An 11,903-nucleotide genomic window follows, 5' to 3' on the forward strand; every position below is an offset into this window, starting at 1 on the left:
TCGGAACCAACTCCACAGCACTTAACAACAACAATTTGAATGAATGGAATAGACTAATTATTGAAGAACAATCTGTTATAAAACAAATTTTTAATTGGATATGATTTAAAAGTAAGTGAATCATTTATTTCTGTAACTTTGCTTAGTATACCTGAAAGCACAAGTCAAACTCATTGCTGTTCATTCTGACTCTGGTAACGCTATAGACAGTAGAACCACCCCATAGTGTTGCCAAGGCTGTCATTTTTTTTTTTTTTTTCAATGATTAAAAGTATTTGTTAATTAAAGAAAGAAAGTGTCCATAAGAGAAAGGTAATTGATTAACTTGGAGGCATTGGGTGGATGGGGGGAAGGAGAATAATACAATATTAGCATCTTTGATGGGTAAGACCTTACAGAGACTTTTAGCAGTAACAGTTTCTTGGCAAAGATGAGTGAGTGCCTCCAGTGCCTCCTCACTTTGTTGAAAGATTTCAATTTGTATTTAATAAAGGTTTCTATACTTGTAGCAATACTTTGGGCTTTTCTTATATTTGCAAATATTTTCTATTTTTTAGGTCTTTCACTTTTTTTTTTATCACAAAAGTTTTACATTTTGATGCCTTTTTTTTTTTTCCCCTTTTGCTTGCTTATATTATATACTCTTGCCACATTTATCTTATCTTCTTGGGAGACAAGAGTTCTAAACATTTTTATGACATTCTAGTGAGTGCATATACACAAAAATCCAAATTTCTTATCAAGATCTTTAAAGCCATCCGGTTTAATCTACCTTTGCAATTTTACCTTGTGATTCCTCTTTAAATGAAACCACTAGTTCTTGTTGTTAAGGGCAGTCAAATTAGTTCCGACCCATAGCGACCCTGTATAAGGTATCCAAGGAGTGGCTGGTGAGCTTGAACCACCAACCTTGTGGTTCATACCAGCTTTGCTGTCCAGCACATTAACCCACAGTGCCACACCAGGACTAGTTCTTAGAAATCCCTAAATATTCCTTTGTTTGTTTGTATTCTCCTATCAAAACCAATTGAGAGTTCAAGACTGAAGGCCTGAATAAGCTGAAGTCATATGCAAATTGGTTATTAGAAAAAATTAAATCCAAGAAATGAAAGTAATTATTAGAATTGGAAGTCAGAAATGGTCAGTTCTCATATCAGTAGGCATAGAAGAGACAGTGTAAAGAGAAAGAAAAGACAGAGGTAAAAAAAAAATTCTGTTTAAAGAGTTAAAGGGATTTAGGGGAAGAAATTCGCAAAAGTTCATACTACCTAGAGGAATGGAATTGGAATCAGAGATCATAGTAGAAAAGAGCTGGTGTTCCAGGGAATAGACTTGTATATATAACTATAGCTGTCGTTTCTTCACTGCATGCCAAGATGTGACCTAATGGTGTCTGACTGTCTTATTGTCCCAGCATAGTACCATAGTATCAAAAGCAGGAGCTTTAAGGGATAGTAAACCTGAGTTCAAATCATTCCTCCACTTACCATTAACCATTTCCAACCTTAGCTGCATCTTTGTAAAATAAATTCCACCTCATAATAGTTTTATGAACACCTAATTTAGATATCTGGTATCCATTAGGGTAGCCACTATCTACATGTAGTTATTTGAATTAATTAAAATAAAATGAAAATTCAGTTCTTTCATTACAATAGCTACATATAGCAAGTACTCCATAACTACATGGTTAATGGATACCATAATCTGAAGCTGATTATCCCACTTGAATTTAGAGACTATCTCAAGAACAGATTTGATGCATTAGACACAAACGATGGAAGACCAGAAGAGTTGTGGAAGATACCAAGAACATCATACCAGAAAAAATGAAAAAGTCATTAAAAAGACAGCTTAGAAAGAATAGAGTCACTTGATGTCAGAAGAGACTCTAAAACGTGCTCTTGAATTTAGAGAAGCAAAAAGGAGGGAAAGAAATTAAGTTAAAGGGCAGCTTGAGAAGACAAAGTCAAGTATTATTATGAAATGTACAAAGACCAGGAGTTAGGAAACCAAAAGGGAAGAAAGTGCTAAGCATTCCTCAAGCTGAAAGCACTGAAGAAAATTCAAGCCTTGACTTTCAATTCAGATTCCACCGACAAATTATTGAATGGTGCAGAAAGCACCAAAAGAAGATGGAAGGAATACACAGAATCACTGTCCTGAAAGTCATCGTGAAAAGCAAGGCTCCAGGAATTAATGGACTATAAACTGAACTCTTTCAGCAAACTAATGCAGTCCTGGAGGTACTCACTTGACTATGCCAGGAAATCTGGAATACAGCTACCTGGCTAACCAATTAGAAAAGATCCATCTCTGTGCCCATTTCAAAGAAATGTGATCCAATGGAATGCAGAAATCATCGAACAATGTCATTCTGTCACATGCAATTAAATTTTTCCTGTAGGTAACACAGAACCTATTGCAGCAGTACATTCAACAGTGAACTGCCAGAAATTCAGGCTGGATTTAGAAGAAGATGTGGAACTAGGGATATTATTGCTGACATCACATGAATCTTGGCTGAAAGTGGATTATACCAAAAAGATGTTTACTTGTGCTTTATTGGCTATGCAAAGGCTTTCAACTGTGTGAATCATGACAAACTGTGGATAATATTGTGAAGAATGTGTATTCCAGAACACTTAAATGTGCTCATGAGAAACCTGTACATTGACCAGAAGACAGTTGTTAGAACAGAAAAATGGGACACTGAATGGTTTAAAATCAGGAAAAATGTGCCAGCAGTCAGGAATGCCTTTCTTCAGTCATACCACAACCTGCCTCTCTAGTTCTCAGACTCTCAGCCACACAACCCCTTGGCCTCTGCCCTGCTTGGCATACTTATTCATTCTGTATGGTGAACAAATAATCCAAGAAGCTGGATTATATGAAGAAAAATGAATGAGGCATCAAGATTGGAGGAAGACTCATTAACGCTTCAGATATAATGTAGACGATTCAACTTTGCTTGCTAGAAGTGAAGAGGACTTATAATACTTCTTGATGACAATCAAAGACTTCAGTATGGATTGCACCTCCATTTATAAAGAAGATGAAAATAAATAACATCATGATAAATGGAGGAAAGATCAATACTTATAGAAACAACAATCAAGAAATCAAATGATTTATTAGGCAAATCTGCTACAAAAGACCTGTTTAACGTATTAAAGAGCACAGATATCAGTTTGAGGGTTAAGGTACACCAGACCCAAGACATGGTATTCTCAGTCATCACATATGCATGTCAAAGTTAAACAGTGAAGACAGAAGAAGATTGGAGAAGAGTTACGATGTTAAAGAAGAATATTAAAAGTACCAAGGAATGCCAGACAAACAAACAAATCTGTGTTGGAAGAAGTATAGCCAGAACACTCATTAGAAGCCAGGATGGGCAGACTTCATCTCTCATACTTCAGACATATTATCAGGAGGAACCAGTCCCTGGAGGAGGACATCATGCTTGGTAGAGTGAGGGTTGGAGAAAAAAGGAAGCCCCCAACGAGATGTATTGGGGCAGTGGCAATAGATTCAAGAATAATAATACTTGTGAGGATAGGATGGTGTAGGACCTGGAATTATTTTGTTCTATTGGAGCTCTGATAGCGTAGTGGTTACGAATCGGGCTGCGAACCTTAAGGTCAGCAGTTCGAAACTACCAGCCGCTCCGCGGGAGAAAGATGAGGCTTTCTACTCCCATAAGGATTTACACCCTCGGAAACCCTGTACAGGGTCGCTATGGGTCGGAACCGACTCGACGGCACTTCACAACAACAACAACATTGGACAAAGGGTGGTCTTGAGTTGGAACTGACTCAACATCATTTAACAGTAGGAAAATAGTCAACAGCAGATCTACTGGGTCAGCACTGGCTAAAATGATTCACCAATCTGAAATACAGTTTAACTACGTAGTGTATTGATTTTCTTTCTTTTTTTTTTCTTCATTTTTATGTGACCTATATTTCCCTTTTCCAGTCTTCTCTAAACTTAATATTTAAACTTGTCTGTGTTTCCTAAATCTTGAGTAATCCCTCTTCCTTTTGAATTTACTTAACACATTCTAGCTCTGCAATGCCCTTTATTGCTTTTTACATTGTGTTGTGATTGTTTTGTTTTGTTTTCAGAGAGTTAATATTCATGCAGCAAATTATTTTTCAAACAAATTAAACTAGTGTTTTTATTTAATTGACTATAGGAATCCTGGTGTGGCACTGGACCACAAGGTTGGTTTGAACTGCAAGGTCAGTGGTTCAAATTTATCAGCTGCTCCTTGGAAACCCTAAACATGATTGCTATGATTCAGAACCGACTCTAAGGCATTTATCAACAATAGGGTAGTAGGCATTATGATAGGTACCTAACATAAACACCAGTTATCTATTCAGATGATGCTTATCTGTATGCAAGCACATGTTTCTTAAATGGAAAACTAAGAAAATGAAGAGAGAGAAGAAAGAATTAGGTAGATGTTCAAACCATCACCTTTTCCCCACCTTTTTGTATTCTCCTTTTCTATTAAGTATTACTTGGCTCTGAGTTTTACCCACTCATCAACACTTCTTGCTATTATCCATGTAGAAATAGACAGCAGTAAGGATATGGATTGTATGCATAATCCAAACTTCACCTTTGTGTTTATTGTACTGATGCTAAGCATCAGAAGGCAGAAGGAACCTCCAAAAGGATATTAAGGTAGTCTGTTCTTCCCTATTTGTTCAAGAAATTTTGGTGTTACTGAAAAGTAAAACTCCAATGTCTCTTCTCTAGCTGAATTTACTTTTTTTTTTCATTTTTGAAACCTTTGTTATTTTTGTTTTTTCCTGTGCTATGGATACAGGTGGAGTAAACTGCTTTTGAGACTTTGCCTTGTTTTTGAGAGTGTTGACATCTTCTGTCAAGGTTAGATCTGCAGGAACACATTAAAAGCAAGAGTTTTGGAAAAGAGAACTGAGAAAATGTAGTGGAAGAAATAATTAACAAAATCATTTAAGGAAATTTCTAATCCATGTGAAAAGGGTTTATTGTAACTCCAGCACAGTGTAAGAAAATAGACTCCTAGCCAAGCACATTTGTGTAAAATTCAGAACACTGAGTACAAATAAAAATTACTATAGTTTCTGTGGCCTGTTTCTTTTTTCTAATTTACTGTGCCCTGGTCTTGTGCTCTACAGTTATAATCTAAGTCAGATCTAATATTTAACCTCAGTTTCTAATAAATAACTATAAAATTAAGGAGATGTAAAAGATAAATGGGGAATCTTGGTGTGGTACTGTAGGATAAGCACTGAACTGCTAACTGCAAGATCAGTAGTTAAAACCCACCAGCAAGTCCTCAGAAACCCTATACAGGGTCACTAAGAGTTGGAACTGACTCCACAGCACTTAACAACAACAACGAAGGATGAGTAGAGGTATATAATAGTTTGTTTTCAGAATTACTCCTAACATCAAGAAATAGATGACTGATTTTATGATTTCTTTTCTGACTCTTGTTAAATACTGTTGCACCTGTTCCAACTCCTAATGACCCTGTATAGGGCTTCCAAGAAGTGGCTGGTGAGTTTGAACCGCCGGCCTTGTAGTTAGCAGTCCAGTGCTTACCCTACAGTGTTACACCAGGAGTCTTAGTTGTTCCTAAGATCTATTAACAAAGATAATGTTTTTCTGAGATGAAACAATAAATCTGCATTTTATGATTAAAGAGAGAAAAAAAGGTAAAGGTATAGAAAGAACATTAACAGAAATTGGGATGGAGAACATTGGGATAAAGGGACGAAGACAAAAGCGATATATCCATTCTATAAAGAGGTATTTCATTATTTTGAAAGTGGTGGATCAGTTCAGTTCTTTAGGGAATAGAAGTGCCTTGATTATTGTCTGTACCAAGCACTGGCATGTTTCTCTTTAGCAAATGGTAATAAATCAAAAGATGTTGAGGTAAGCGAAAGCTACTTTCTCCAATCTTATTTATGTCGCTGTGGTTCCTTGTCTGAACCCCACGGTTCACTATAGGTATTTAGACCACCCAGATCTTGGATGCTTTAGATGAAATTCAACAATGAGTTTATAGGAAGGCATGACTACCGTGCTCTTTCATGGCACCACACAGTGCTGTGTTTCTTAAACCAAAGTCATGTTGTCATAATAAATATATCGGAGACTAGTAAATCCCCTTTGTGGTAGATTTGCTTAAGTTAACTCTTCTCCAGATACGGAATAGGTAAAGATGTCTGAAACTGTGTGTTCAGTAGGTGAATCTACAGAAACCCAGTGAAGCAAATTGACATCATGGCTTTTGGTTATGAAAGGGAAAAATTCAGAGAAGACAAGAAATGGTATAAGCATTTATCTTCCATAAATATATACAGTAAGCTACCAGGAGTGTTTTTGAATGGACTGATGTATTAGTGAGGGAAAGAAAGCCATCTTTTAATTATGCCAATAATTATTTTCAATTAAAAAACCTCATAAGGCAGTATATAAATTTTGGGAAAAGTGAATTTATTATTGTTTTACAATATTTGTAGCTATCCTTATACCATCATTTGGTTCTTGTATTTATGTTATTTTCTGTAAGATTTTTTTAGAAAACACAAGCCTATATTTTCATTTTATGGTAAGAATTTACCTTTGCAACCATCTTGTCTATAAAAACCTATACCTTTCTCCATTTGCCTTATGGAGAAGAGTGAGTTATTGCTTTCATTCAAATTTTATTTATGTTTTAACAAAATTGAAAACAGATATATAGAGGAAAACTAGCATTTGAAACTCTTAATTTCAATTGTTTCTTCTTTACTTTACAAGATATATATTTTTCTCTCTTTAGGGTATCTCTTGTCAGATTTAAGGCTTATTTAAAATGAAAAGAAAGCTGGAGCAATTTTCTTTATTCCATTTCAGTCTCCTAAGGCCTATTTCCCCCTGGTGAGCTCATAGCAACAGGGGGGTTTAAGGGAATTCAGCTTTCTGCAAATTAATGTCTCACATCATGAAAATTCAGGACTTTTTTTTATATATATATCTTGAAAAGTAATACAGTGAGTGCGAGTATTATTTCTTGCCAGCGGGTGGAAGATGAATGATTTTGTCACAGTTTTACTGCTTGATGAGCAGTGTCCTGAGGGTCAGGCTTAAGTCTGTGTCACTATGCTGCTCATTACTCTTGAGCTAAATAAGGGCTGATTGGATCTAAATTGCCTAGCACATGGGCCACAGATGAGCTCAGTGAGCAGGGGATGTCGTGCTATTCAGTCTGGGAGTAACCCCGGTGTGCAAATGCAGCATTAGAACACCGTGGGAGAATGAGAGGCTACCGGCTGCTGCCAGCAAAAGAAATCGAAATGTAAAAACTCTTTGATGCTGTGATGTTAGAATTTGAAATGTAGGAAGTGACAGGTTGATGGTACTTATCAGCTTTGCCTGGATTAGAGAATAGTGTCATCTTGCTTATATAATGACAGAAGAATGAAGCCAGCAGCTAACGACTGTGCAAAGTAGAGCCACTGCTGTTACCACAGCCAGTCGTTGCTGCCTCCTACTGGCAGTTTTCCTGGAAACCAGTGCAAGTTAATAAAGAAAAGAGTATCCTCGGTGGGTTCCCAGGAATCTGGGTATCTTTAGTGGTGAAAAACTGTCAGTGGAAGAACGTAGGCCAGACTTATTAATAAATTATTTAAATTTTTTTAAAAAAACATCGTTATTGGGAGATGGGTTGCTTTAGGATTTTCTAGTGAACCAAGGGTTAATCCACTTATGATGTGAAACTACCCAGGGCAAGAAACCCCAGTGTACCCTTCCTAGAATAGTATTCATTCTGGAGAACTCAATTGGGTTGGTTGATCTCTCAATTATGTATTTTTAGAAATAACAGCACTTTCCTAACAACTAATCTTCACAATCTAACAACAGACTACCAACCACAGTGTTAGCACAGTTTGAAAGACACCTGATAAAAATACAAAGTGAAAAATGCCCCTGATTATATAGTTTGTTTTAAATAAATCCTCTGTTTTAGGGAGAGATGAAATGGAAAAGAAAAATTTCTCATACTTTTGATAAAGTTTTAAAAAAGTGTAAAAACCTTATGATACTCATGAGACTTAGTTACCTCTGCCATTAATTAAAAAAACAATAATTTAGATTGCTATTATGTGTTTGTGGTGGAAAGTTGGTAAAATGCAGATCAGTTTTAAAAAAGAAGTTTATCTCAGCATGCTCAAATTGATATTTTATTATATCTTTCTGGACTTTTATTTCTATATATTTTCTAATCAAAAATATGATCATAGGATCTTTATGGGCTATGTTCCTCCCCCCCCCCCCACTTACTATACCATTAACAACTTTCCATATCAATGATTTTGCAGTATTATTTTTGGTGATTTCATAATATTTCATTATATTGATAAGACATAATTTTTAGACCATTTTTATTGAAAATTGATGCTTTTTGTAATTTTTAGCATTAAACGTGCTAAATATGCTGATGGGTTTTGACAGTGCTCTTGGGTTCTGTTGTGCAAATAGTACACTGCACAACTCCAGAGGTGCTTTTAACAACATCGTCTATAAATGAGACTTTGGTCTTGACAACATTTGATTATGTATGGAAGGTTTAAATGATTTGATTTTAAATATAGACCATTAATTCAAAGCCATGGATTAATTAGATACAATGGTTATAATACATACACACACAAAACACATGCTACAGAGGTAACTTTTTAAACAGTAGAAAGCCATAGACTAGAAAAAAATCAAAATTTCCCCTTTTGAACAAATTGTGCTTCCATATGTTGAAAACATATGTAGAAAGTTTCTGTAGTTTGATGGGAAACGATAGGAAAAGGGTTTAATAAATAAACTTTTATTTCCTAAAAATTTTTTTAAGTTTCCTTTTTCTGCATTTTGTCAGAATATGTTTCCCACTATTTCTTTTTTGCACAGTGTTAATATCAAATATAAAACAAAGTTTTGTTATAATTCTTTAAACACTTGAAAAGTGTAGAAAGTTTTTAATGTCCTTCTCTTATCAAGAGCACTGGACCACAAGTTTGGTTTGAACCACAAGGTTGGCAGTTCACACACATCTAACAGTCACTCCTTGAAACCCTATATAGTGTCGCTATGAGTCTGAATCTACGCAACGGTGCTTAGCAACAAGAAGTCACTCCATGGGGAAAATGTGGCACATTCTGCGCCCATGAAGACTTTTTGTTTTTCCAGTTTCCAAAGGTTTTATTGGTAAATGTGCTTTAGGAAAGGATCCTCAGTATGCCATTGCTGCTAAATATGTGGCATGAAAGTCTATGTCAAAGGGTGGGATTGCTGTTTTGTCTACCTCTTATTCATAGACTCAGTCATAGCCACAAAACTTGTAGTGAACCAATTCCTCCAACTTAAACCAGAGACTGATTTCTTCCTTAGCACTTTTTACTGAATCACTGCCATTAGTGATGTTCCTGCCAAGTTGAATACAGAAATCTCCACAAATGATGCCTGCCTTAGAACCCGCTGGATTAGACTCTCCAACCATTGCTCATTCTATCTTTACTGCATTCAGCCCCTCCCAGTCCATGGCCACAGCTAGTCCTAAGTTATGAACTTCACTAGGCCCGAAATGAATGGATGGTCCTTCAGGTCAATGTAATGCTGCTTCATTGCTCCTCTGAAGCCATCACGAATTTCATGGCAAAAGGCGGAAGAATCCTTTCTGCTCAAAGTGCTTGGTGATATCGCCCACCAGGCCATGCTACATGCCCTCCAGCTTGGTGACGATAAATGTGCACTCAGTGTTGGCCATGGTCTCCGTAGCTGGCAGGGGAGAGGTCTTTGGGTGCGATGTTAGCAGAGCAGAGCTCCCATAAAGATTTACAGTCTCGGAAACCCTGTACAGGGTTGCTCCCATAAAGATTTACAGCCTCTGAAACCCTGTACAGGGTTGCTCCCATAAAGATTTAGTTTTCAGCAGTTCTGTTCTGACCTGTGGATTCCTGATGTGGTGCTGTAGGATAAGCAGTCAACCTCAAAGTCAGTTTGAAAAGCAAGGTTGACAGTTCAAACTTACCAGCTATTCCTTGGAAAACTTATTCAGGGTTGCTATGAGTCAAAACAGACTCGACAGCACTTAACCACAGCAACTCTGTCCTATAGGATCACTTTGAGTAGGAATCAACTTCATAACAGTGGATTTATATTATCAAAATTCATGTATCCTGTAAAGAATTCAAATAATACAGAATTGTATATAATAGAAAAGCCATTCCCCTCTTAACTTGCCCCCTGTCTTGAACAGAGGGAACCACTATTATAACCCTTTGGAAAATATTCCAAGTTGCTGCTACAGCTTTTATCCTCTTACTTGGAGGAAATGGGGAAACCAAGGGTGAGGTTATACTATGGAAATTTCTACTACATTTTTTAACAGAATAAAGTATCAAAGATTTGTCTTAATACACGCACACATAAATTGTTTAAGACTGCATAATGTTCATATACACACACACACATACATGCATGCATAGGGACTTCTGGTGTGGCTCTGTGGATCAGCACTGGACTGCAAACCACCAGGTCAGCTGTTTAAACCCAGCTACTCCTTAGAAACTTTATACAGGGTTTCTATGAGCTGGAACCGATTCCACTGCACTTAACAACAACAATGTATTTACAAATAAATTTATAAATATATATTTTTATGTAAGTATATACACATAAAACATGTATGTAATTTTCTTAACCCTTGCTTTTCAGTTTATTTAACTCCAGTGAATATTTAAGAGTTGTCCATGATTTTAAGTTGGCTTGACTCTTGTGCCTCGTTTTCCAAGGTCCTTGTTGCTTGGAAATTTGGGATTCTTAGCTGTTAACTACAGTTTAAATCTGTGAAATATTAGTATGTATTGTGTCGAGACCAATGGAGCAGATTTCCAATTTATTTAATATATGCAAATCGGGCATATAATAGGTAATACCTTTTGTTTATAGTAAAAAATAGTATTACTGTGTTTTTCAAAAGGTTGCAAGCATCAGTATTTCAATCCTGGCTCTGCCACTTTCTTTCATTTTAGTTTTTAGCAAGTCCTGTAACTTGAGTCGCAGTTTTCCTAATCTGTAAAATGTGTGTAGCAATACATATTGAAGAGCGGGTTTGAAAAATAAGAGATACTCAAGTATCTCAAGTGCTTAGGAAAGTACCTAGTGATGATTACTTTTATTTTTTCTTGCAATTTGTACAGAGGAATTACCAAACTTACAAGTGAATTTAAGACACAGAGTTCCCCATTCTAAGATTTTAGAGCCATTTTAAATTAGTTCCATAGTATTCCAGGAAAAGAATATTATTTATGCATAAGTTACTTTACTTTGTCTTGACTTTCCCTTGTTTATTTACATCTTTATTTTTCTTCTGTGACTTTGGAGAGAAGCCTGATTATATTAATTTTGTGCCTATGTATGAAACAGAGTGACTGTATTTTGCAATCAGCACAACTTTGTTGAGTGACCATCAAGTACCTGCCATCCAGACTTCATCCTATTGTTGGAAGATAATAGAGATGTATAAATTCAGATCTCTGCTCTCAAGTGTCTCAGGATAGTGGGGCAGACATATAGATGAATAAATGAAATATGTTGTGATCGATAGAATGATATATGAATGGAAAGAGACTATTCTTAAAACTCTTCTACCTCCATTACAGAATCCTCTCCGAGAATGCTCTGTATATAGTAAAGTTATTATATGTTGTTGTTGTTAGGTGCCATCCAGTCAGCACCGACTCATAGTGACCTTATGCACAGCAGAATGAAACACTGCCCGATCCTGGGCCAACCTCACTACTGTTGCCACGCATGAGTCCATCGATACTGCCACTTGGCCAATCCATCTCGTTGAG

General features: G+C 36.3%; 1 protein-coding gene and 1 pseudogene across 1 annotated transcript in view; one reads left to right on the forward strand and one right to left on the reverse strand.

Moving 5' to 3' along the window:
- Positions 1–11,903, forward strand: part of MMS22L (MMS22-like, DNA repair protein) — a 160,362-nt gene that overhangs the window by 66,064 nt on the left and 82,395 nt on the right. The window lies entirely within an intron of this gene.
- LOC102830482 lies at positions 9,353–9,811 on the reverse strand (annotated as a pseudogene).

The sequence above is a fragment of the Chrysochloris asiatica genome, unplaced genomic scaffold (genome assembly GCF_000296735.1).
Source record: "Chrysochloris asiatica unplaced genomic scaffold, ChrAsi1.0 scaffold00084, whole genome shotgun sequence".
Classification (NCBI taxonomy): Eukaryota; Metazoa; Chordata; class Mammalia; order Afrosoricida; family Chrysochloridae; genus Chrysochloris; species Chrysochloris asiatica.